We start from the raw sequence: 27,464 nt of genomic DNA on the forward strand, positions 1-27,464 counted from the left end.
TTACTCTCAGCAGCAGCATGGGCACAGGTGAAACCTGATGGGTTTTTAATGTGTTGCTGAGATGTTTGTCCTCTTCTGAACCAAAGGCAAAACAAATTGTTCCAGCATAAAATATTTGCCTTGACCTCTGTAAATATTGTCTCTTCAGTTTCGACCTGTATGAATCAACACTCAGGTCTTGAGATTAGATGTTCTAATTCTGCAGACTGCCAGGAAATCTGACGATGAGGTCCTGGAAGCCAGAAAAGTTCCTCTTCTCAGAAGTAATCCCCTTTGGCATCTGTTTCTCACAAAATTTGCTTGTTTGCTCTAAAGGTCAATATAATAACAAGACCTGGAAGGAGGAGTAGAAAATCTGAAGGTTGCTAAGCATATTTTCTGTTTCTGCCTTCTCTGCTTTTTTGGCCTTCAAAGATCAGAATCGACTTCTGCTAGAAGAAATATTTTTAGGAAGTTTTAGTATGTTTTCCGACAGAAATGTGGATCTAGTTCCCATTTAGTTTGTAAACCTGGTTATGTATGTTTCTTACAATTATATCCCAATGGAAGACAGAATATGTAGGCGTTTACAATCAAGTCTTCCATCCAGGAACTAAACAGATGTAGACTGACTTATCTTCTGCGAGACTGCTATACCATTTATCTTCAAACTGGACCCTGGGACCATCATATTAATTTGCTACCAATTCAGGCTATATGTAGTGGATTCACATTAGCTGCTTTTTTGCTACAAAAATAAAACAATATAAAATAATACAAAAAACATTCTGGAAAGTAGGATTCAAGTTTAGATTTTTTTGTAACATACTAGTTTTCTGTGTGCAAGGAACGGAGCTCCCCTCTGCTCAGACCTTCAGCCAACAGACTCCATTTAAGTGGCTTTCCTACTGGAGGCCTAATCTAGCGTAAAGTACTCCAAATGTAAAGTGTAAAGTGCTCAACATATTCATCACACATAGTTATAGCTGGTGTGTGTTTACTGAATCCATTTGCCATTGTCTATAGGAGACCATTTTTGGCTACATCCCTGTGGATGAGGATTTGCATTGCAGATAGGATGTCTGAAAATAATTATCCCATGGATCACCACTATTACATTGGTATCTTCCAGAAAGGATTAATGATCCAGTTTCCTTTCTCTTGGTTACTGCCCCCCCGCCCCCAATCGTTTCCTTATCATGGTGTATCCCTTGTTGTCTCCACTTTCCTCCATCTCCTCCTTTCCCTTGCATCTTTTTTTCTGAAATTGCTTGATTTCATTCCCCCCCTCCCCCAGCATTTTTGCTATTTCACCATATTCCACCCACTATTTTACTTTGGTGTGTGGTAGGCAGTGAGTTTTTGAGTTTTTATAATCTTTCAAGTGGCCACAAGAGGAAAACTGTCTGGTAACTCGGCATTTGTGGTTCCATGTGGTCATCACATTTGTGTTTTTCAGCTTCATGTTCATAGTCTGACAACAGATTCGGGCTTCTATTATATATTTCCTTGTACTGAAATGTGCATGTTTGCAGTCCTCATGTGGACTGCAGTATATACCATATATGAAACCTGCCTGCTCTTTCTTACAGGGAGGTATTATTCATTCTGGAGATTTGATGTATCAGAAAATATACTAGCAAACCTTCTGCTTTCATGGAAGTGGCAATAAAATAAACTGAAACATTATGAGGAACTGTGAAATTAAAATATTGTTCCATAGGGGAATATTGTAAATGAATGATTCTACCTGGATTGCCCCTCACCCCTCACCCCCACCCCATAAACCCCTTACTTATGCTCTTTATGCTCCTGTATTGGTCTGTTCATACATCAGCATAGATCCTAAGGGAACATGCTGGCCTGACTTCAGCTGAGAAATGCCTTATTGGTGAATGTAAATAAAAAAGACGAATTACCTTTTATAGTAATGAACTTCCACAGCTGCTTCACGGAGCAAGAGGGGAAAAGAAAAAAGAGGTAGATAAAGGCACACACTCACACGTTGGCTGTGTAACTGACAGATGCCTTTGGATTATTAAATTATTCTTAGAGTTGTATTGGTTAGGATTTACTTCAGGTTGTAGTCCACCTCAAGCTGCCAAAGAGATGGCATAGAAAGATGGAAAATAAAAAAAGTTATTTGTAATCTATCTCTTTGTAGAGCTTGTCATTGTGCTTGTTCCAATTTCATTCACACTAGTGCTTAATTTGTTGGAAAAAGAGATGCTGAGCGTTCAATTAATCTAGAAGCACAATAATCTGGAAGCTCTCCCCCACCCAGTTCATATGGCATTTTGCTGAATAATATTGATGGACTTTAAATAAATGGTGAGGGAAATATCCTCTGAACTGAGTCCTGGGACTGAGTCTTGGCATTAAAATTTATATCTTTGCACAAGTTATGTCCTAGCTGGCAAATTCCTGATGCAAAAAATAAAAATAATCACCCCTGAAATAATATCCACTTAAAATTACATAAACCCATAGAGAAAATTATAATTAAAAGTATAAAAGATTTCAAAATTCTAGTACTCAAAGTTAACCTTAGCCTAATGGAATCTGGCACAAAAACCTTTGACAATACATTAAACAGCACACAACTTTGCAGTATGCTCTGTGACCTTTGAGTTGGTATCTAGAAGAAGTATCTTAACAAATACCAAACCCAAATGACCAAGATAACTGTTTAACAAAGAAGTAATAAACTTAAAATGTGGCTCTTGATAAAAGAATTATGAGTATATAGATAAACTGTGTGGACAAGATGTGTTACTTTGTATTACAGAAGAAACAAGTGGGTGTGTTATGCGGCAGGCCTAAGGCTAGTGGAATTATACCTTGTCTCTAGGCAATTTGGCATTAACTCCATGTAATTATGTTTATTCTTTAAAGACTTAGGTTGCTTTGATGCACATTTTAAAAACAAATTACCTTAAACAGGGTCTTGTTTAAGCAAGTTCAAATATTTAGCCTGCTCTTGGTTTTGCAGGCTGTTCTAGTAAATTGCAGGACTTCAGTTGAAAATAGTCTTAGTAAAAAGCGGTGCAAAACAGGATTTTTGTGATAGAAAGCCCACAGCTACCAAGTGGACACTTTACACAACAGTACCTTCTCTGATTAGTCAATGGTGGATTCCACACAGGCCAACTATAATGGGTGTAGGATGTTATATAAACCACTAGCAGAATACCCATGCTTCGCTACGCATACTTCATCACAGCCTCTCTATGAATTTCAGGGTGACATTCAGCATATTTCTTTACAGGTCGTTTGTGAACTTTGGGTGACATGCAGCATATTTCCTCACAGCCTATCTGTGGACTGACGGGTTGGTTTTTGCATATTGTGCAGCAGCTTCCTGTAGTTGTCTTTTTCTAAAGCAATGTGTAAATTGCTTTCTGCATTTAATTTCTCTTCTCCCTTTAGCGGTTTCAGCAGAAGGAACAGGTTCATATGCATTGAGGAGGGCGGTGTTAGAATGCAGTTGGCGCACCATTGGATCAATCGTGCTTGTTGTTTGGTGGGCATTAGCAGAACTTGTTGAAGCGACAAATGGAGTTAGAGCTTCAAAGTGCCCTTCACTGAAATGTCCTGTGAAACGAAGCTGTATATATAAATGCGAAATACCACTCACTGACTGACTGGCTGGCTCATCACAAGAACTCAAAAACCATCGAAAATACCATGTTGAAGGACATGAAACTTGTGGTTTGTAACTGTCACCCTTAGAATGTTTGTGCAGATGGCCAGAGTTGAACAGTAAATATCTAATAAGTCGAGTGGAAGTGAATATTTTAGAAAATCCTTTCTTAGCGAGCACCTGAAGCACATAACGAACTGGTGTGCCAAATGTCAACTTTGTAGTTTCGGAGGTTTTTGAGTTCTTTTGATGAGTCAGTCAGGCAGTGAGTGGTATTTCGCGTTTATATAGATTTGACCGGGGAGGGGGGGAGGGAGGGACTTTGCACAGGTCCTATTCCCAAAACAAGTCTGGCCTGTTTTATTCCCCTCAACCCAGGATTTTCAAAAATCACTAAACCAGCAATCCTTTTGCACAATCCTGGGTTGGAGGGACTCCCACACGAACACAACAGGCCAGAGATACTTTATTTTTTTAGAGATGTTCTGACAGGAAGAGAGGACATCTTATTTCCCTCCTTTCCACTTGTTCACTTTAAGTTCTACACTGTCCACTGTCATGGAGAATCTGCCCACCCACCATTCTGTGCAGTTCACCCAGCATGTTGTGGGCAGATTCTCTGAGCACCTGACAGTGTACCAAGTCCCCCCAAGCATGTTTCCCCCCCTGTCGTAGCGAGTATGACCATCTACAGCAACATGCTAATTATTGTCTGGCCATTTCAGGGAGTTCCCTTTTTCTTTTCTTTTGTATGTCGCACATGTGCCACTTTGCAGAGGCAGCCAATTAGATTGTGGGACAATTGGCATGGCTTTGGGAGTTCCTTTCTGTATGCTTGTGCATGTGTTTCAGGAAATTAAAAAAAGAGAAGTGTCTCTGTGTGAAGACATGAAAGCAACCTAGATTGTTTTCATGGACTCCAGTCGCTGCCTGAATTGGTGAAGGACAAACACGCAAATGGGAAAATGGAAAATGGGTTTCTTTATAAAAACTGCAACCAGTTATACATATGCTGTGCAGAATCCACCAGTGTGTCATGTAAGCTATCAGAAGCTGTGCTCCAGGTATTGATGAAACATCTTTGTAAAGCTGAGTATTGGGGATCAGGGCAATGGGATTCAAATGCAGATAATTGATAAGCAACGTGGAAACTAATGACAGGCCGTTAGGTTTAAAGCTATCTGACAGCAGCATTGCAGCAGATATAGTCAAACACAAAACTTCTGTACATTCAAATTAATTTGTAGCAACATCACCAACAGACTGATCTTCAGTGCAACACTTCTGCTTTCAGTTGCAGTTGGACAAAGATAATCTTTTGCAGTTGGACAAAGACTCTATGTCACTCCTTGTGTAATTCAACTTGTGATGTTTCACTGACCTCATAAGGGGAAGGTCTATGGCTCAATGGCAGAGCACTTATCCTGAATGCAGACTTCTCAGGTTCAGGTCCTGGTATTAGCTGCTGCAAGAATCCTAGGTAGCAGACAGTAGCTGCTGCAAGAATCCTAGGTAGCAGACACTAGCTTTAAAAGGGGCTTGGACAGATTTATGGAGGAGAAGTCGATTTATGACTACCAATCTTGATCCTCCTTGATCTGAGATTGAAAATGCCTTAACAGACCAGGTGATCGGGAGCAACAGCCGCAGAAGGCCATTGCGTTCACATCCTACATGTGAGCTCCCAAAGGCACCTGGTGGGCCACTGCGAGTAGCAGAGAGAGCTGGACTAGATGGACTTTGGTCTGATCCAGCTGGCTTGTTCTTATGTTCTTATGTTCTAACAATCATTTTCTTTCTAATACTTGCTCAGTTGAAGTTGACAGCAAATGAGCCAATCACTTGGCTCAGTAAAAGGCAGTTTCATACATTCAATGATGACTGTACAGACTTCATGAAGAGCTCACAAGTCTTCTAAGTGAGGCACAGTCCCTGGTTACAACAAGCATCCCATATTGTTTGGTGATCAATCCTATAAAATGTGCACTTCCCAAGAAAGTAATCCTTATTGTCATTGCATATTTTAATGTAATATGAACATTGTTTATCTTTGAGTAGTAACTTTCTATTTTCAATTTTATTTTCAGAGCAGGAAGTCTAATTTTCCACTTTTACGTTACTAGAAATGTATCTGACAAAGACATTTCAGCCGTATTGCAGCAGGGATAACCAAACACTGGCCTTTTGTACATTCAAATTAATTTGTAGCAACACCACTGAGAGTTTGGTCTTAAGCACAACAGTGCCCCTTTCAGTTGTTCTTGTGAAATGGCTAGAAAGGAGTGAGCAGTAACAACTGTCCAGTGGTGGAGAGAGGAAAATCTTGTAAAAAAATGAACAAGCATCTATTGGAATATAGGGTTCCGTGTCTTATGAAAAGATGCAGTGGAGATAACTTGAAAAGAGGTATATTGGAAAGGCCTTATGACTGAATATAGGAATCATACATAATAATTATCTCTTACATTATTATCCTGAATTTAGATTGAAATTAGTGATGTTGCCAATCTAGTTTTATTTGATTCATGATATGAATTTGGATGGCTCATAATATTTGTGTTCAATATGAAGCAAGCATTACACTTCTCTGGGATGGGATGCAGTCTGAACTGGAAAGGAATCCTGCTGGTTGGTAGATTCAGAATGTGGTCCCCTCAACCTATTAGATTTTGGATCTGGTATTATAGCAGAGTGTACATGGCTATTGTGTGCAGCAGTGCCCATCTAATCTGTGTGTGCCAGGTACAAAATTACTCAGAAGCATTTTTTTTGCCTACTCAAACTAATATAACTCATTTATTGTAGGAAGTCCATTTTTGGATAGTATAGAGTAAATATAGTTTCCTAAACTAGTCTAAATAACTAGGATGGATGAAAAGACAGGACCTGCACCCTGCCCTCATAGTTGCAAGATGGAAAGAAAGTGTGGAAGGAAGTTTCCCTGAGAATACAGATATCTACACATCAGAGGAATAGTGTCAGAGCAGTAGAGAAGGGATGCCCAGTGCCTTGACTTCTCTATCTCTCTGATTCTATAGTCAAGTCCCCATCTGAAGCCTGAGGTAAAGAGACAGTGCAAAGTCCGCCACTTCCAATACTGCCTTCCTGACTCTCTCCTGTTTTCTTAATTGGTTATTTGGTCATTCAACAGCAACCACAATAAGAAGATCTGTAAGGAGGTCACATCTCAAGAGAGTTCTCTCTGCCTGATGCCATGAGCATTGCTAATGACACCAAGAACCTTAGAATGAAGGGAAATCATCCTACAAACTACCTTTCCCAGGGTTCCTTGCACTAAGCAGCAGTGTTCAAGAGAAACAGTGAAGTGATCTTCTACTTCCCTGCTCAAAGAGGATATGGGATAAAAAACCATTTGCTCTCAATGATATAATCAGAAGCACAGTGTAATATAGATGTTAGAATTAGGCTCTGAAAAAAAAACTGTTTTCCACTTTAGGAGGAACTAGGTGCTTTCACTAAGCCCAATTCCAAACCTAGCTGGGAGGAGTTTAGCTGCATGAAATATCTGAGTGCTGCTTTGCATTTTCAAAAGCAGCAGCAAGAAAATCAAAATGAGTAGGTGGTACTTCTTCTCTTCCCACTTCCAGATCTCATGAGAAAAACAATGCACAAATCCACTATGAGAAACATTTCCCCCAATATAGGGACAGCCAGATGTCTATCCCTTCTGATTAAATCTAGAAGCACAAAAGAGAGAAGGCATAACTCAATATTCTTCCTTACTGATTACTACTCTCAAATATGTGTAACAATCTTCAAACCAAAACCATACCCAAATTTCATAGTGAACCCAAATTTCATAATGAATTGAAGTGAGTGGGGGGAGAAGCACATTAGAATGAGGCCGTTTCTGCACGGGCAATTCATGGCGGCCTGGAGACGGTAAAAACACCGTCTCCAGGCCGCCATTCGCATTCCTGGCGCAGACTACTGCAACGCAGCAGCCGCCCTCGCGCCCGCCCGGCCCGGCCTGAAGGCCCGGCGTTTCCCCAGAAGCGCTTCCAAGCGGCTCTTTTTTGGGAAACGGCGCGCATGGAAACGCTGCGGAAGCGAAGCGGCTTAGCGGCTTCATGCCGCCTCCCCACCCGGCACTCACGCACCTTCTCGGACGCCGGTGTAGCGGAGCCTGGGGACTGCCTGGCCCGCGGCCCACCAGGCGCGCGGGGCCAGAAGCGTGTACCAGGCTTCTACGGCGGCGCCGGAAGGTTCACGAGGGACAGGCGAGGTCGGCTGGGCGCAGGGCAAAGCCTTCTGGAAACTTCGGCCGGAAAACCGAGGACAACGGCGATGGAAGCTGAAGCTCAGCGGCGCCCGGCTGCCCCAGCTGCTTCAAGGACAGATCCATGCGGATGGTCCCAAGCGTCTTCAGGTCGGCGGCCTTGTAATCGAGCCTGCTTGACCCCTCGCCGCTTCCGCTTCGCCGATGCTTGGAAACGGCCTGAAGGACTTTGCTGCCTCCATCTGCTACAGAGGACACAAGGGTGCTCAGCATGGGAGCCAATTATATTTAGTGAACAAAAATATTAACAATATTTAATGATATTATAAATGGATAGAATTATGTAACTTGATTGATTTCCAAAGCATCCTGGGGTTAATGTAAATAATTTCCTCCTAGTTCATTCAGTTGAAAGACAGTAAGTTACAAAATACTATTTTGTAGTCCCCACCCTCAGATGTATTTTCCTATCAATATTCATTTTTTAAAAATCCTGCATCAACATTTTCTTTCCTGTTTTCTTTGCCTTATCATAAATGTGCTGAGTGATCTAGCTTATGTCTGCATTTCAATTGCAGCAGTCACTGGTGCATGAGAGTCTCGCAGAAAGCTTTTAACTTTGTTTGAAATGCTGGGGCCTCTGTAAGCAAGACTGTAAACCAGTTGATTCTTGTCTCAATGCAGGAGATTTAAGACATGGAGGAGTGATGTCATGTTTACCAAAAGGGCAAGTCCACAAAGAACCTCTCAGTTAGTTTTTAGACAGAACAAGAATTTTGCTACACCCAGGATCTCTAGAAATTTTACAAAACAGTCCACAGACAACTAGATTTGTTTTCCAAAATATGTCTGTATTCCTTCTTCCAACAATCATACTCACGTCCATAGGGAATCCTAGAGTAAATGTTCATTACTAAACTATGTGAACATGCCACATATTCAACTAACAGACTCAGCTTCTGGTTATACTTGGAACATTATATGCCTCTCCCATCCATGGGATTTCTAGAAGACTTTGATTCCTTTATCTTCCAATCTGTACCTCACCCCATTTCCCAATTCAGGGTAACAATATAATGAGAGTTCCTGCTAAATTTGATATAAAGTGAAAAACTGAAGCAAATTTGTGGTGATCAGATGACACATCAATTGAATTAGTAGAGAAGCCACACCAGTTTTGATACTAGTGTAATTTTCTCAAGGAGGTTTTGGACATTGCTTTCACGATAAGGATCTAAAAAAAGATGCAGCTATATACCAACCTATAGCAACAATGAGAACAATAAGAGCTTTTATGATAGGAAATACTTTTTGTTGGTTGTCAAGAAAAAGGCATGAGCTATTATATTAAAGGATGGATAGTTTGTTTATTTAAATATTTATACTAGGGATGTGCAGCTGAAAAAAATCAGTGTTTTTCAGATCCAGATAGAGAACTGAGAAATATTTTTATTTCCGGTTTTCCTGATTCCCATTCCCATTTGGTATTTGGATGTGCTTTTTTTCAGGATTGCAATATTATTTGACTTCCAACGGGGAATCTTTCAGAGACCCAGAGGGGCTCTTTATTGACCAATTGTACCACAACTGCACTGTCCTTTAAATGACCCTCAATTGGACTAAGAGGTTTTATTCAATGGGATCCTGAACAAGGTGTCTCTTGGCCATTCTCCACTGCTTGCTATGGGGAGTGTGAATTTCATGGTTTCTCCAGGGCAAGGAATAGCTAGAGACACAAGAGCAAGCAAAGCAATTACTGACCAAAGGCCTCTGTCAAGGAAGACTCCACAGTCCCCTTCTACTTGAATTGCTTATTGATTCAATACACTCATAGAAACTTCTTCTTTTTTGTAGTTTATTTTGTAGTTTATTACATATAACAGGCAAGCTTACAAGTTGCTCTAACTAATTAACCAAAGAAAACTTCAGGAAAAAAACGAACTGGGCTTCAGCTTCAGTTAAACCCTCACTCACTAACTGCCCTTCCTGTGTTCTGAGCCACATCCTCCAACTGACACTTTCAGAATGTTCCTGAACTCTTCACATGCCCCTTTTCAGCTGAAATTTAGGGGCTAAATGTCTCAAAATTTCAGTTAGATCCAATCATATCATACAGGCAATTATATATAATTAACCATTACCCTGGCGACTTGAGTGCATCAGCCAATAATATTGTCCGTCGCTACCCTTTACATGTCAGAATCTCAAATTCATAATCTTGTAGGGCTAAGGACCATCTCCATCTGAGCATTGCTGTTTTCATCTTGCTCAAAAGGCCAAAGGATTATATGGTCAGATCTTACAATAAACTTAGACCCTATTAGGTAAGGATGTAATTTTTTGATTGCCCACAAAATGGCGAGGCATTCCAACTTCTCGATCGTTGAGTATGCACGTTATTCTCTAGGTAACAGCTTTCTACTAAGGAAAAAGCTTATTGGATGCATCAATTGGTCTTCGCCTTTCTGAGACTAATGCTTAGCACCTAAACCTACCGTTCCGAAGCATCAGTATACACTTCCAAATGGTTTGTTAAAATCAGGAGCAACTAATACTGGAGCATTTACAACAGCCCTTTTACCCCGTCAAAAAAAGCAGTTTGACATCTATCGCTCCAAACAACTTTAAATGGAGCTCGCTTTTTTACATAAGTCTGATAATGGTGTAGCTAGTTCACTTGGTTGAAGGTATAGAACTTCCTATAAAACCCAACTAATCCTAAAAAAGGACTGAATATCCTTTTTTTTTGTGTGGATTTGGAATAGGCCAATTCTTAATACTGGCATTACCTTATGTAGCTTCAAGAGGCTTAATTTGACCGTTGCCGACACAGTGACAAGGTATATCACCTCCTTCCATCCAAAATTGACACTTATCAGGTCTCAAAGTTAACCCAGCTTCCTGAACCTTCTGCAAAACCATTAGAGTATATGTTTCAAATGGGTCTCCCAGGAATCAGACATGATGGCTATATCATCCTGATAACCAAAGAAGGCATAATCTAACCCAGTAGAACCTTATCAATCAACCTCTGGAAGGTTTTTTTTGGAAGCTCCGTTTAACCCAAAAGGCATTCTCTTAAAATTGAAAATGCCCAAGCCCGCATACAAAGGCTGTTGTTTTTCTCAGAGGCTTCTTTAGTTAGGGGAATTTGCCAATACCCTTTGAACAGTCCAAGGTAGCTTATAAACTTAGCACTAGCTAATCTTTCCACCAATTCCTCCAAGCGGGGTGTGGGATAAGGATCAAGAGTTGTCGATTAGATTAACCTTTTCTAAAGTCTACACACAGTCTGAATTCAGGAGGTCACCCTCAGACACTTGCTTTTCTTCACCTAGTACTATAGGTGCTCCCCATGCACTGTTACTAGGCTCCAATAATATCCCACTTCAACATTTGTTTAACCTCAGCTTCTCCACAACTTCTTTCATCCCCGATTGTTAATAGGGTATGGTGTGGTTTTTTTAATAGGTCGCGACACTTCCAGTGTCAATGTGAGTGCCGAAATCAGGTGTTCGAGTCAAACCGGGCTTGTTCAGTAAACAACAATTCCAAAGTCCTTTAAGCTTTCTCTGGAAATGTCTAACTTGCTTACACATTGCCCTTCCTGATAAACCATCTGAAATTCGAACTTTACTCACATCAGAACGCTCCTCAAAATTCCATTTCCACAAACTCATCTGCGTTAGTGTCAACTTGTACTGGAAAAGTCATTTACAGATCTCTCACAATCTCGGTTTCAACCTATTAGCGGACAGTTCTCTGCCCATCATCTTCTTGGATTACGATAATGGCTGTCATTGGGTAAAGTACCAATATTATCACCTTAAGGTCCCTTTAGCCGCATCAACTTAACGAGAGCTTATCCACTGGCAGTAATAAAACTTTATTACCCGCACAAAGCTGCGTGGTCTGACGCCTTAACATCAAAGTAGGTCTTTTTTTTTTTTGCTTTTTTGCTGAGCCTGCTTCAAATTCCTCTGCTGCAGCTGTCCTTACTTCCTGCAGAGTTCTTTTGCAGCTCACAGAAATAATGCATTTACATCCTTGGGACAAGAGTTGTCAGTAAAGCCTTCCCAATTTGCTCTAAAAGCTAAGCCCAAAAGGACCTCTGATATCTCTACCAAACAATAACTTGATTTGGGCTAAATCCTATAGGCTTTCTTGGACTGAGATCACGGAGGAAACAAGCGTCAAATATGGTACAGCTTGATCCCATGAATTTGAATGCTTTAGTACATAAGACTTCAACAATTGTCCGTAGATTCCTGAATGGCCCTCTCCACTAAACCATTTGACTGAGAGGGTTATACGCCACTACAGGGAGCATGCTGAACCTCAAATAACTCACGAAAATTTTTCATCACCTGTGACATCAAATTAGGGGGAGCTTGATCAGTCATTAGTTACACTTTCATCACACCATATGTGGACACAAATTCCATTAAGGCCTTAGCTACTGACACAGATGTAATGTTTCTCACTAACAAAAGGCACAAGGAAATCTGGTTGCATGGTCAACTATAACTTCACCATATACTGTTTTCCCGAACTACTTTTTGGGTAAAAGGACACTAAAATGTCCAAACTGACCCTTGCAAAGGGTTCATCCCAATTACTGGGTAGAATAAGTAGCTCACACCTAGTTCTATCCAGTAAGCGATGCCCAACCCGCGTTGACCATACATCGTACATGTCTTGCAAAAATCCTTAACTGCTTTAGTCAACCCTGGCCAAAAAAACTGCTTAGCTTTGGAATTGCTTTCCATAGTCCTTCTTATTCCTAGGTGTCCAGCCAATGGGACACTATGAGCCAGTTCTAAAATTTCTTCCCTGTACTTTCTTGGAATTACTAACTGTAAGGTTACTTTTCCCTTCTCAGAAAAGCCCTGCCTCCATTTTTGGCGATACAATAAGCCAGATTGCCATATATAAATCTCTCAGGATTTTCTGTTTAGATACTTCTCCAGAAGCAACCTCTGCCCTTTCACATAACTCTTTTAAAGAGTAGTACATGATCTTTGTTTCAGTTTTAAGCTGCTCCAGACCTTTCATGACATACATTTTCTTGTATCCTCAAAATGGAAAGTTTCAACTTCCATGAAGCTGGACTAGGAGTTAGCTTAATGACTCATCTTTTCTTTTCCCTCCAATTGTGACTTAGTTAACTCAGCTTTTGCTGTCAAGCTCCACTTCCACCCCACTTTTCTTTTTTTTGCTCACCTATAGGCTGACTTAAGTTTTTTTTTCCAGCTTTGCAGGAATCCTAGTTGGAAACTTTTTCATGTCACATCTTCTAATTCCCCCCTTTGAGCCTTCTGTTTCTCTCTTTTCTCAGTGCTTGTTTTAGCCTTTGACCTCAAGTAACTACTGCGTTCATTTTGTCTAGATTGGTACAACACATCTGCTCCAATTATAAAGGCATATCAAACATCATGTACAATGGCATATATGTTAGCCTTTTTTTCAATTCTGGGAGTCTGGATATGAATCGAGGTACTAAATCTAAGTACATAGGGGTCCTTCATATGGGAATTAATCTGCATCCTTCCCACCAACTGATGAAAGCTTATTTTAGCTTTAACAACTTTCTGTTGACAAGAACTTATATCTGCCCTGTGTCAACAGAACCTTCCACCTAACTTCCCCCCCCAAGTAACTTACTTTCACTTAGCCTAAGGATCTCCAACCCACTGTCTCTGTTCCTCCAGATATCACACTATTTACATCAACCAAGCTGTAACTCTCCCATTCTGCACTCTTGGTTCTTGTTCAGTGGATTTAACAAGTTCCTCATCACCAGCTTATATCTCTTAGTTGTCCAGCGCAGAAGTTTCCTCCAGGACTTAGCAGAGTTCTTCATCACCACGGTGACCGGCTCTTCTCCTTCACTGGAACAAAGCAGAACTTCACCTGGTGAATCATTACTCTCCTCCCAATCTTCATTTTGCACCAAAGAACCGATTATTTCCAACATGTTGCACTCTTGTTTCTCTCTTATTTCTTGCACATTGGCGTGATTTGAAGTGACCCCTCTCTCCCACACAAAAGCAGATTATATTCCTTGGTGTATATGGATCTCAGCCGGTTTACTGGGCCTTGGAAAGAAGTCCTTTCTCTGGAAGCAAACTTTTTTCTCCATGCTTTACCCACATGTAGCTCAATATTTCGGGTTGGTTTTAAACAATTCTCTCTTCTCTCTGATACAAAAGCAGTGCTGGTTTTCTTTCCTTGCTTTTTTTATGGCGGCCATCTGCAGTCTTAGCGAAAGCAGCAAAGTCGAATAAATCTAAGTTTCTCTTTGCTTGGCTTGAGACAAGAGCTGAGAGATTTCTTAGGGGAGTGTTATTGAAAAAATTGCTCTCTTGCTATCAGAGTTGCAAAAGTCTTCTACTGGACTGAACCTTTTGCAGCTCTATACCATTTGCTTTGAACTATGAAGTTTTCAATCGGAGCCATAAAAGCAACGCCATAGCTCTCCTTCCTCACTTAGGGAAAGCTCCTCTCAGTTCTTCTCTCAACTGGATCTCGGATTTTCCAAATCTGGCTAAGGCCTGCCTTTTAAAATTCTCATAGGTAGCTTCTTCCCCAAGTGTAAGTTCACCTAATAACTGAGCCTAAAATCTCCAGCAACGCATAGGAGCCGTAACGCCCTCACTTGCTCTCTTCTGGGAACTTCATTTTTCTCTCAAGGCAGCTTCCAAACAAAGGCTAAAACTTTCCACTGACTCGCACCCTGCTACAGATACCTGGGGAACTGTCTCTTCTGCCAAGCTGCAAGTCGAGCTCCCTCTGTCTATCACTGCATCAGCAAGTTCATGGGTGGTTTTCTTATTAAGCGTGCATAAGCGTTTGCAGCATCCTCGAAAATCCATCCCTCAGTGCTGGTTTGGTACTGAGGGAATGCGTCTGCTATCTACTACTATCCCGCGTCTGGTTGCATTAACTCTGGGTAGTCCTCTGGGGTGTACTACAGGACTTCTTTCTTGGTCATTCTCATCCATGTCTCTCAACTCCCTTGCCATTCCAACAGCTGTCCAGTGGCTCCCAACTCTTGAGCTACCACTCTGCTGCTTATTGATTCTGGCTCAGCTGAGGAAAAAAATGGTGGTGCATATTCTGGAGCTCTTCCAGTTAGTGACCTGCACTTCATTCACCTTTTTTAGATCGAGGTTTCACTACTGGTTCGTCCATCTGCACATTCAACTGAAATCTGTGGTTTGTACTAGAGCAAATTTACACTCTTTGCTTGCCAACAAAATGCTCACTGAGTGTATTTCAAAATCCCACCGCTGCCACCATGTCAAGGAAGACTCCACAGTCCCCTTCTACTTGAATTGCTTATTGATTCAATACACTCATAGAAACTTCTTCTTCTTTTTTGTAGTTTATTTTGTAGTTTATTACATATAACAGGCAAGCTTACAAGTTGCTCTAACTAATTAACCAAAGAAAACTTCAGGAAAAAAACGAACTGGGCTTCAGCTTCAGTTAAACCCTCACTCACTAACTGCCCTTCCTGTGTTCTGAGCCACATCCTCCAACTGACACTTTCAGAATGTTCCTGAACTCTTCACAGCCTCTCAAAACAGGCAGAAGCAACAAGCCTGCACTACCAATGTAGAACCAGGGAATCTCAGCAAAACAATGAACAATGTACAATCTGAGAATCCAAACCAATGTCAAAACAGAATTATCCATGTCAAATAGAATAGGAATGTTTCCATAAGCATAACAAATGTAAAATAAGAGCATAAGTGCCAATGTGCAACTGAGAATCAGAAAAAATGTTGAACCTAAGAATCCATCACAAAACACAAACCCAGCACAAACCAACTTGAACAAAGATTACAATGTTGAAAGACCAACAAAAGTCATCAAAAATGAAATCAACACAGCAACCTACCAAGGAAGACACACAGGAAAAAAAACAGTCCTGAGAGCCTTTTTAAGTAACAGATTTATTTGCACTTCAAAAACAAAATCCAAAATGTACACAAAGACAAAAATTATAAAGTATTTATTTAACAGAAACTTTACTTTTATTTATTTATTATTAGATTGATTCATCACCTTTCCCTAGAAGGCTCAGGGCAGTTTACAACTGGTAAAACAATACATAAAACAGCAATAAATATTTTTAAACCACAATTACAAAAATATCATTTACAAAAACATAATTTACGGGATCCTGGCAAAGGGGGAGGGGCCTATTTTGATGTATTGCCATTGCTTCCAATTTCTTCTGCATTGAATATTAACTCTTAAACCCTAAATTTTCAGCACTTGGCCATTAAGCATCAAAATGATATGTCTCACCTTTAAAACCACTAGTCATCAATATTTTTTTTTGCTTTGTCTAAATATTCTGTCAAGGGTTTCCAATTGTCCCTGAACTTAAGTTCTTTTTTTTAAGTAGTGAAGTTAACTTGGCCATTTCAGCTAGCTCTAATACCCACCATTCTTCAATTGTAGGTATAGCTGGAATTTTCCATTTGTGCAAATATATATTGAAGATGTTCTCATGTATAAAAACAAAGTTCAGTGTTTTCTTTTCAGAGATCTGTCCATAAGTCCCAGCACATAAGTCTCAGGTTTCATTTGTATGTTACTCTTTAAAATATTTTAGATTATTGTATGTATTTACCTTCAGAATTCTTTTCTACAACTCCACCATAACTGATTTTAAAAGGCCCTTCTTGATGTTCACATTTTCAAATGCTGACTTCTGATATTCATAACTAATCCTGAATATTTCCAAGATTTTTCAGGATCCTGGAAAATCTCAGATACGATCTGGAGACCAATGAGGGGTTGGTTTTTTGGGTGGGGCGGGGCAGAATATATATTCAGAGTGGATATGTATCTGAATACATATCCCTAACTTATAGCCCACTCCTCCTTTCCCCGTAATGGTTCAATTACATCATCCCCCAAGCACTTTTTTGTGGCTGCTGCAAAGGTTTTCTTTCATCCAGTGCTCACTTTTTCAGCTGCTGTCACTTCCATGTACATAAGGGATTTTTGAAAAACATTGATCTTGTACATGTGGAAATGATAGAGGCAGAGGAAGTGAGCACACAGCAATGCCACTCCTCAGTCCATAATTCAGTGCTACCAATATAGCTAGTTCCTGAAACCAACACATTTTGTCTTAAAACAACTTGTGGAATATGCTGCCACAGGAGGTGGTTATGGCCACCAACCTGGATAGCTTTAAAAGGGGCTTGGACAGATTTATGGAGGAGAAGTCGATCTATGGCTACCAATCTTGATCCTCCTTGATCTCAGATTGCAAATGCCTTAGCAGACCAGGTGCTCAGGAGCAGCAGCAGCAGAAGGCCATTGCTTTCACATCCTGCATGTGAGCTCCCAAAGGCACCTGGTGGGCCACTGCGAGTAGCAGAATGCTGGACTAGATGGACTCTGGTCTGATCCAGCAGGCTAGTTCTTATGTTCTTATGTTCTTAACTGTAACTGTAGCAATGAGATCCTGTTAATCAAGTGGCTGTGTCCGTGTCTATTTATTTCTCTGTGTAATCAATTCTCTGCCCTACAGAAATATTGTGATATTTCTCAATCTACCCTAACAAAACCAGCAATAGCAAAGCTTCTTCAGAAGGTGGAAATGAAAGCCATCTTATTCCTTCCTATGTAGTTGGTCCAACTACAAGTACAAGCATAGGTCTGAGCTCCCTTACAAAGCTTAATAAGGTAGGAATAAATAATATTTTGCCAGCTGTTGAAATTAAGGATATGACACATAGTGGAAATCTTCCACAAACAAAAGCGTTTGAAGAGTTGGCTACCAAAAACAACCTTTCACTAATTTACTCAGACTGCAGGTGCTAAGAATACAAAAAATAAATAAGAATATAAAATCACTTCTTTATAGGCATTCTGGAGCACTGTTCTTTGCCTTCTCATGAAAACATTGCAATTTGAAGTTGTCATATTTATATGTATAGCACTGGAGGGCATTTGAAATATGGGGCCAAAAGATTATTGCAGGAGTAGCATGGGGGGGGGGGCTCAGAGGGTTGCAGCAAGAAGGGTGAGGCAGAGAAGTCCTGCATAATGAGCTTCATATCACTGATGACAGAATCCAACCCATGATATGTAATGAACATGTGATGTTTCCAAGAGAGGAGGGTGACTTCCAAGCCCTATCACTGCACATTCAAACCCCATCCCTTGTGATGTTACTTCCTGGAATTCTTCCTGGAAGGATGACATGCTCTGTACCATTCTTCATTACAAAGGAGTGGATGGCATTTTTTGTCCCTGCTCTTAGGACAAATGAATCACCATGCTCCATGGTCCAATAGCATTTCAGATACCTGAAGAAGTGAGTGGGGTCTCACAAAAATTCACGCCCTGCCAGAAATTTTGTTAGTCTTGAAGGTGCTACTGAATTCTTGCTCTTATCTACTGTTACAGACAAACATGGATATTCAACATTCAGTGATGAGAGTGGACATTTTTTTCCACTGACCTTGAAACTGAAGTTCCTTCAGAACAATGTTTATTGCTTTACACAAATGATGCCAATTTTATTGACTAGCACACCAAATAAAATTGTAGAAGACTTGATTTGTACTCTCTGGTTTTAGACAAAGTAATATAAATAACTGTGGAAACATAATTTGGTATGATTTATCTTTACCAGAGTAAGCAAATTGAAATGGAACATGGGAGTGGTTGAAGAAGAAAAAGGCAATGGGAAATAGGAGGCTCCAAATGGAGGGGATGTTGTTAGCACAGACATGGGCTATTCCAAATTGGAAAAAGGCTGAGTTGTACTCTTTCGCCCAGGGCCCATGCAAACCTGATACTGATCCTGCAGCCACTCATTAGCTATGCCATGGGGGGCAGGGGAAGCTGGAAGGAAAGAGTTTTGAATAATTATGCAAAGTATTCATTAATAAAGCCTACTTTAGCCCATCCTTAGGTATCACATGCCTTCATTCTGATGTGTGGGAAAACATCTTTTGAAGCTGCTACACACTGAACTTTTGGGTTGAACACAGCATGTTTTTAAACACATTTCTTTCCATTTATCTTGGCTCTGATATCAAGATGTGGGAAGGCAAAACTGCCACATTACACATGACAGATTTCTTTCACTAGCAAGATCTCTGAATAAGTGGATTTGTTATATATTTTTTTAGAATATAATAATAAAGGCAGATTTGACAGTAGTAATCTGCAAAAGTCCCTGTTTATAGTTTGGAAGAATTAGAATATTTTTCTCTATTGTCCTGAAAAATAGAACATATTTATGTTTTTCCAACCTGTGGGCTTAAAAAATGCAACCCACATGCAAACATCCTCATGTACATTCCAGATGAATTCAAGCTGTGTGATTGGTAGGTTGAAGTCACTGAACCATGTTGTGCAAAACAAGCAATGGAATGAAATCATCAGAAAGTAAACAAGGAATTAAGCATGACCATATATTCAAAAGCCAGCTGTGTTATGAAACAGATCAACATAGCCTACAGAGCAAAACTAAGGTACTCCAGTTTAATTGTTTCTTCGGAGCTGAAGTGAATATTTAAAAATTAGCTTCCTGAAATTAGAAATTTCTGTTTGAAATTAAAGGGCCACTTGCACAAGCTCTTTTAAGATGAATAATGATGGGATGGATACATCAAAATGTCTTTTTTCCCCTTGCATATTTAGAAGGAATGAGAGCATGGGAAGCTGAAAATATTGTTCGGACCAAAGATTTTTTGTAGGGACCTCTATGTGAAGTGGAAAGTTGTATATTTCTGTATGGGGATATGCATGGCTTCTCCCTAGAGACAGAAACTTACATGAGATGGTCAGACATTCTTGGTTGATTCTTCTTTATTATCTGTGAATCAACCCTGAGACAATGGAGTGGTGCAAGCTGGGGAGAGGCCAGCATTCCACCCTCTGGTGAGGAAGACCCAAGAAGCCACATAACACAATAACAAATTGCCAATTATTTTTACTCTTGTTTCATAAGTAGCATGAGTACAAAATTACAGGTCCCAATGGGCAAAATGAGTTATATCTAATCCAAGCTTTTGAAACCATGCCTAAGTGTGCATGCTTTCCCTTGGAGTGTGCTTGACTAGTTTTTCCTTTCAGCTCTTTGACTAGTTTTTCCTTTCTCTTGACTAGTTTTTCCTTTCAGATATGTCTGATGAGGTACCTTTCCCTCATCAGACATATCCCAAGCAAGCCACCTGTGCCTAAACTGGCTGCAGTTTGGCCACAATCTCCCCACAGAGTCAGCCTGACAGCACTGCTTCTCTCTTCAGAGCACCAGGGCTGACTCCTGGAGACTGATAGCCTCAGTTTTTTGTGCTCTGCCTCTTATATGGCCTCTGGGTGGGTCTGTGCTTAGCATCCTGCTAAGCTTTCTCACCACAGACTATTTTACCTGGTGTGATGAACTGCTGTTATGAGGCTGCCAACAGAATTGGTAGCCATGCTTAGAGTTCTCTCCTTCCCTTCTATAATGTAGAACTGACTTCCTTTCTTCCTTTCCTAACTCTACACTGTTTCTCCAGTCTATCTGTCTGCACCCAGTGTTGTATGGTAGAGGCAAGAAAATGCTCAGTGTAATAATATTAGAACACAGAGAATTCTGCAAACAATTCTATTTATGCCTTTTTTCTGCAGTAGCAATTAAAATATTTCTGCATAGTATGGCAAAACACACCTTGCAGCAACAGATCTAGCAATGTAACTGGTGGCAAGAATTGTATGCAATTTTGTGGATCAGTAAATATCTCTAAATGTCTTTCACTCTCTCCTATCTACCTAACCTATGTGTACAGACACAGCATGCTGTAGAGCACATGAGGTGGCAGTGAGGGCAGCAGAGAACTATCACTTTTTTCAAAACTTTGGGTCAGAGGAATTTCATTCAGCTCAATTATTAAGAATAGTCCAGCATTTAATGGGAGATCCAGAATGTAAAGAAACTAGTAATTATTCATACTTCTCTTGCATGATTCTTTGTTTGTACAATTTCTTAGATCAGGGGTCTGCAACCTGCAGCTCTCCAGATGTTCATGGACTACAATTCCCATCAGCCCCTGCCAGCATGGCCAATTGGTCATGCTGGCAGGGGCTGATGGGAATTGTAGTCCATGAATATCTGGAGAGCTGCAGGTTGCAGACCCCTGTGTTAGATACACTGCATCCTGAATGCCAATTCAAAATAATTCAGATACTAGAGGTGACTGGAGCGCCATCTGGTCTTTTTATGTGTATGTATAACTTTAAGATTACCTGTTGTTGACAAAATCCTGGACACTATGAGCATCACCATATATGGCCTTTACCTCCAACCATCCTGAGTGGTAAAATCATTCTATGATGAATTGGGAGAGCCAATAATGAGAAATTAAGCTATTATTGAAAATAATCTGGAAACTACTCAGGTGCAAAATGCAAACACCAGTTTATTGGTTGATTCAAGCCATTATGTGCATGCCGTCCCTGTGCTGAACATAGCACTAGCCAACATTAGATTTCTGTGTTAACGTCAAGAACTTTTAAAGCTCTTCTTGGGTCAGGAGCCACATTGTTGAAAAATGTGCTCTTCCCACGTGAACTCAAGCGGCAACTTTATCCCTCTAATCATGGCTTGTAGGTTGTCCTCTCATGGAAATAGGTAAGATCAACCTGCACTGTTCGCTGGTCTTTTCTATGGTTGCCCCTTCCTTATCAAATAGCCTTCTGTAATACATGAGATGGGAAGGCAGCATGGTGTAGCCCTAGTTCAGCAGAGCTCTGAAGCCAAGCAGAATGAGAGCCTGGGTGGAAAGCCACCAAGGAAGGCACTGTGCAGAGGAATGCAATGGCAGATAATTCTGTTTCTCAGTTACCTTGAAAGCCACTTGCTGAGTTTGCCTTGTGGCTTGATGGCCCTTACATATCTAATACACGCAGAAAGCTTTCTCATTGCTACAGTTTCAAAAGTAAGGCAAAGCTGAGCCATTTAAAATAACTTTTTGTACTTCAAAGTCAAAGCCTGTTAGACTCTCCTTTTAGGTTTGTATGATATCCAAAAAGAGAGCAAATTCCCTGTGATTACAATGGTATTTGTTAAAGTTTAACCATATGTTATTAGCAGGGTGATAGTTATACAACAATACAAGATTAATCAAAGGTAAGCTTATCACATCCCTCTTCTGAAGGCTTGGGATCCCTGATAGTTCTCTTGAGATGCCACTGCATGGGGTAATTGCTGGGCAGTTCCCCATCAATCAGAGTGATCCAAAGATCTTGAGGCTTACCTAGCTTTTTAAAAAATGGTGCTGCCTAATTGCATGCATACGGCAGCACTTCTCCTTGGAATGCTTTCTCACAGGCAGATTATTTAATTCCTTCAGTGTTATTTTTAACTATATGCTAATCGGCTGGGGGATTGACAGTTCAGGCCTAAAGCCTGGGATACACCAAAAGAGAGCACCTAGACGAATTCACAGAATTTTGTAAAGATTCACCATCTTCTCACTATGCAAGAATCTTCCACCACACCCAGGCAGCCAGGCATTAATGGAGGTTTGTGTTTCCATTTATTCATTTGAATTGATCTGTGAGTTTTATCTGTTTTTCATCTATTTATATCTATGTGACGACATTATTGTTTGGTTTTGTTTGTTTATCCCATTGCTGCAGTAAACAAGAAGGGCTGCCAGCAAGACACCTCCCACCACAATGTGAGGTCTGGCAGCCCTACATATACAGGAGCCACTGATCAGATTAATTCTTAATGAAGTAATAGAGGAATCCCTGCTAGGGAATTTGGCAACCTATTTAAAATGCTGTTGCTATTCCCTACTGATTCTTTAGATGAACTATCAGTTGTCTTGGAAAGTGTATCCTTGGTATGCTATTCAGTTGTCAGGGTGACTATACCTGGAATTTGGCTTTGCAAGTATATAAAGTAGTGCTCAAGAAATCCTGTGTGATTCATACAGTCATTGGATACCAGGAACCTCCTGGCAACCAGTTTTTGAGGTTAACCATTAAATATAATTATACAGATGGCACTGTTATTTTAACATGTCTACATTTTTTTGGTTGTGAGTGTAGGCAACCGAGTGTAGGCAATATAATGGTCATTGGAATGTCCCCCCAATTGTGGTTTCCTTCTCAGAAAATCTTGGTGGCTTCAGTTCAGTGAAAAGTCATGATTAACTCCACACTCCAAAGCAAACATGAGAGAATATGCTCATCACATTTCAGTAAATGACTAGTTGAAAAGCTGTGTATGATATTTTACAACAAAATGACACCTTGGAAGTGTATGTCTTCTATGTGGAGCATTTGGTGTTCTGCAGACATTGAAAAGTATTTTTCTAGCATTCTAAGGTATAGCAGATATTTAAGTAAACATAAGCACTCAAAGATGCTTTAACAGCAGCCTTTATTCTTTATATTAAGTGGAAATGGTTTATCTCATAATAGTTCATATGATACATCTCATTGAGGTTTAAGTAAGTTTCTACTGAGGTAAGTTTTAGTTTCTTATGAGGTTAATTGAGTTAACAGGAGTTCACCATTATTACAAGAGATTCCGTTTCCTCTTTTATAGTCCTAACTTGTGACACCTTGCCACCAGTCAAGTTCCTCTTCTAACTGAGGCTTTGTCTCTTGGCCATCTTCTCTACTTCCTTATCTGAGCTGCCAAGTTCCAAAGGCTTTGGGAGTTTCTTCCCTTTAAATACTTGTATTCACTGTTGTCCTGCTGGTGAAACGGCCTCTTCTCTGTTTCCTTTCCTCTATCTCATTGTACTCCCTTCCTGCTTTGCCACGGTTTTCTATTTTCTTGGTTTCTGCTCTCACTGTCAATGTCGGCCTGATCATTCTGCTGCCCATTTCCTCTACTGAGTTGACTGGGAGAGTGGGGAGGTTCTCAGGTTCTTGCAGAGTCAGTTCTACAGAGAGGAGAGTGGCTAAGTGAGTTTCATTTTCATCCTGTTCTTCCTGCTGGTATTTCTTTTGGAGTGCTTCTCCCTCTCTTTTGTGACCTGGTATGAGCTAGGTCTCTTCATGAGCAGGGGAGAAGGCACAACTGTTGGGATTCTCATGAGAATGATTGGTTTCCTGCCCTATATCTTCACCTACACTCACATTTGGTGGAAGTCTAATCCTATGCAAGATGTACACAGATGTACAACGTTGTGCAAGATGTACACATTGTGCAAGATATACACAGATGTACAACATTGCGGCCAATCAATTATCTCCAACACATATTGACACTTCAGATCAAACATATTTTTGTGCAGGCTCAAAAACATCATGTGCTAGAAATAGGATTGCCATTGGCCTGCCAATGTCATGCAAACCCTTACCCTCATCCCCAGCACCCTGTCCTTAATGATCTGAGGAGCAGAAGTATAAAATGGGGAAGATAGCATTGATGGGGATTCTCTAGGACTTTTCCAGTCTGTATGATATAGACCATAGAGATTGTGGGGATTCCTAGAGAGTCAACAGAAAGTGATGTCACATTATCCACATGTCCACATGGAAATGATGTCACTTGCTCTGTGACTATGGTTGTCAACTCCATTTTGGGTGATTCCTGAAAATTTGGGGGTAAGCCTGGAGGGGGTGGGGTTTGAGAAGGAGAGAGACCTCAGTGGGTTATAATACATAATGTCCACACGCCAAAGTAACAGTTTTCTTCAGGGTTTTTTTCTCTGTAGCCTGGAGTTCAGTGGTAATTCTGGGAGATCTCCAGATCCCAAATGAAGATTTACAATGCTCTCTGTTTTTGTTGGGTAGCTGTGTTGGTCTGCAGTGGAAGTGCAAGATTCCAATAGCACATTAAAGACCAACAAGATTTCCAAGGTATCAGCTTGAAAGAGTCAAAAATCTTTTTGTCAGATTAACAGCCCAATCTATATGGTAGGGGGAATGAGCTGTAGGATCAGTGCCAGGCTGCACCAATATGTTTGCCCCTTCTGCCAGTGCAATGAGCACCTCTGCTGGTGGAGTGGGCAAAGGCACCAGCACCCGGGCACCCTGAGCTCTGAGGTGGTAAAAATGGTCACTGCCACAGAGGAACTCCAGTTCCAATAGGTTACCAGCATGGGGGGTGGGTTGGAGCATTCCCGGGGGGGGGGGGGTTGACTTCAGTTGACTTCCATCCAGGATTTAGGGCCAAGAATGCCGAAGCTGGCCTTTAGGGTGGTGAAACTCCATTAAAAGCTAATGAGGGCTTCCAGGTGGCCAGGGTTTTTTTCTGTTTGCTGCCTCTCAGTGCTACCTGGAAGCTCTCTGGAGAAAACATGCAAGCAGCACCGTCTCTGGCCAGATTGAGCTGTAAGAAAACTTTGACTTTCAAAAGCTTGTACCTTGGCAGACTAGTTGGTCTTTAAGGTGCTACTGACATCAAATCTAACTCTATCCATGATGCTATATATGAGATTTGTCAGAATTACCCTTTTTAAAAAATATGTGTGATCATAGGGATGCAATCTTGCTGATCAAGTAGCACTGCACATATAATACACTGTCTACTGTAATAATCTTCAGCTGTAAACCTTTCAATTTTATGTTTTAATGTCAATGAAACACACCTTCAAGAGATGATCATGGAGGACAAAGGCATTCTACTTACTGGTAATTATTGCTTAACACAGTGATTACTTTCATCTGACCCTTATCAGCGTCAAACCAGAAAGTTTACTTAAACTGAGTTAAACTTACAAACACAAGCCCATAGAGTCATAGACATGCTGATACACAGGCAGACAAATAAACATTTCTAAACATTCCTGGGTGGTGGGCGAAAGCTGTTTCTGAGAAACAGATCAGAGTAGTAAGAACCCCACATGCACAGGAAGTAAGGACACAATCTAAACATAGCATTTGTCCATAAGAACCAGAAAACCATAAACTGTCATCAGGAAGAGGTCAATGGGAACTGTAAGTGGCTGATAGAGTAAACCTTGTTTTTTTGGCTGCTGGATGAACTTCATCCAGAGTAAAATCTCTTCTTACCCATATGTACAGTGTATTTCTTGCGGACCTTTAGAAATTACATTCCTATTCCAAGTGCTGGGGAATCATTTCCTTCCTAAATTAGCATACAAATGTTCTGTGTGGAGTAACAGGGACTGATGTGATATAATTATGGGAGGAAGTGTTTATTCTAACGACCTGGAAAGGAGAAAGAACTTAATGCTTTGTGTTGCATCTGATATGTACCCCAGTACATGAATCTGACCAGTTCTTCTGGCTGCTAAGCTTGTGCAGTCCCCCATGCACACACATCCCATACCCTTATCTTACTCTTTCTTTTCAACCAAAAACCCAATGGGTCTGTGAATGGGTCTTTCTAACAGATATTACTCCAGCTGTTAAGACGGGAACATCACGATGTGATGTCACTCCATGGGTCAGTCATGAGTTGGTGCTTGTGAAGGGACTATCTTTACCTTTTTAAGGTTTGCACAGGAGGAAGCAGACACTTAAAAAATGACTACCCCCTGCCCTCCAGTGCCATTTCCTGACACTTCCCCTTTTCCCTGGCTGTTATTAGTGCTGGGAGGGAAAGTGTTGGTATTTGGCATGTGCCAGTCACACAATCCATTAATGAAGGAGTTAATGTTGTGCATGCTAATTAGTTAGTGGGGTCAGAAGTCAGTGACCAGGTAATTGACCCCATTGGTTTAGCAGACCCATCATGAGATACGTGCAGATCTGCACACAGGCAATAGGTATATATCCTTTGTTCACTCTCTGCACAGGCTCTCTCTCTCTCTAGTAGTTTGCTGTCCTAGGGTGGACCCATTATTTGCGAAACCCCTTACTAATAATACACACCACTCCATTGCTGGGGTAATAAATTGGCCATAGCCATTTTATTGAGCAGAAACGTGAGGCTAAGCATGGGTCTGGATTTGGTCATGCGGGTAACGTACTGAAGCTTCTGCAGGGCGGGTGTCCTGTCCCGAGCTTCGTTCTACTGTGGGGCTATGCCAGGCGGAAGCTCCTGGCAAGAGATGTTCCCCCCCTTTGCCCAGTTTGGCAGGGGTGGTTGCCTCTTGCTGCTGTTGCCATTCCCAAGGGGAAGGCCTAGCTCCCTAGTTCCCTTCCCCTTCCCCTTCCAGATCAATACCCATGCGCCAAACTGCCAACTTATCTAGGTTATGATAAAATAAGCATGCATTAACATATAAAGAAAAGTAGGGAGAGGTGGGCAGGCAAATCGTCAGCCAACGAGCACATGGCTGGGACAAAGGAGGGGAGCCCCTTAAAAGACTCGGATTGCCCCTCCTTTCTTCCGGTGATGTTAGCCCTTTACAAGCATGGTTCCCATTTCCTTCAGCCCTTCCCTAGGTGGCATCCGCTGGTTTCGCCTTCCCCCCACCCAGAGCAGCAACCGCGTCCCATGGTGATTAACAGACGTCTTTATTAGCCATGTGATAGCCAAGCAGAAGCTAGCTAATAGAGCTAGCCAGTTAGAAAGATATTTTCTTTTTTTGTATCCAAGTTTACCCTTCCCTTCTTTTATAGTTAGTAAACTTTATTTACAGTAAGCAACTGGCTCTACTTCTTTATTGCTCAAACTCTGCATATATAAGAAGTATGATA

This window comes from Sphaerodactylus townsendi, linkage group LG08 (assembly GCF_021028975.2).
Source record: "Sphaerodactylus townsendi isolate TG3544 linkage group LG08, MPM_Stown_v2.3, whole genome shotgun sequence".
NCBI classification, from domain to species: Eukaryota; Metazoa; Chordata; class Lepidosauria; order Squamata; family Sphaerodactylidae; genus Sphaerodactylus; species Sphaerodactylus townsendi.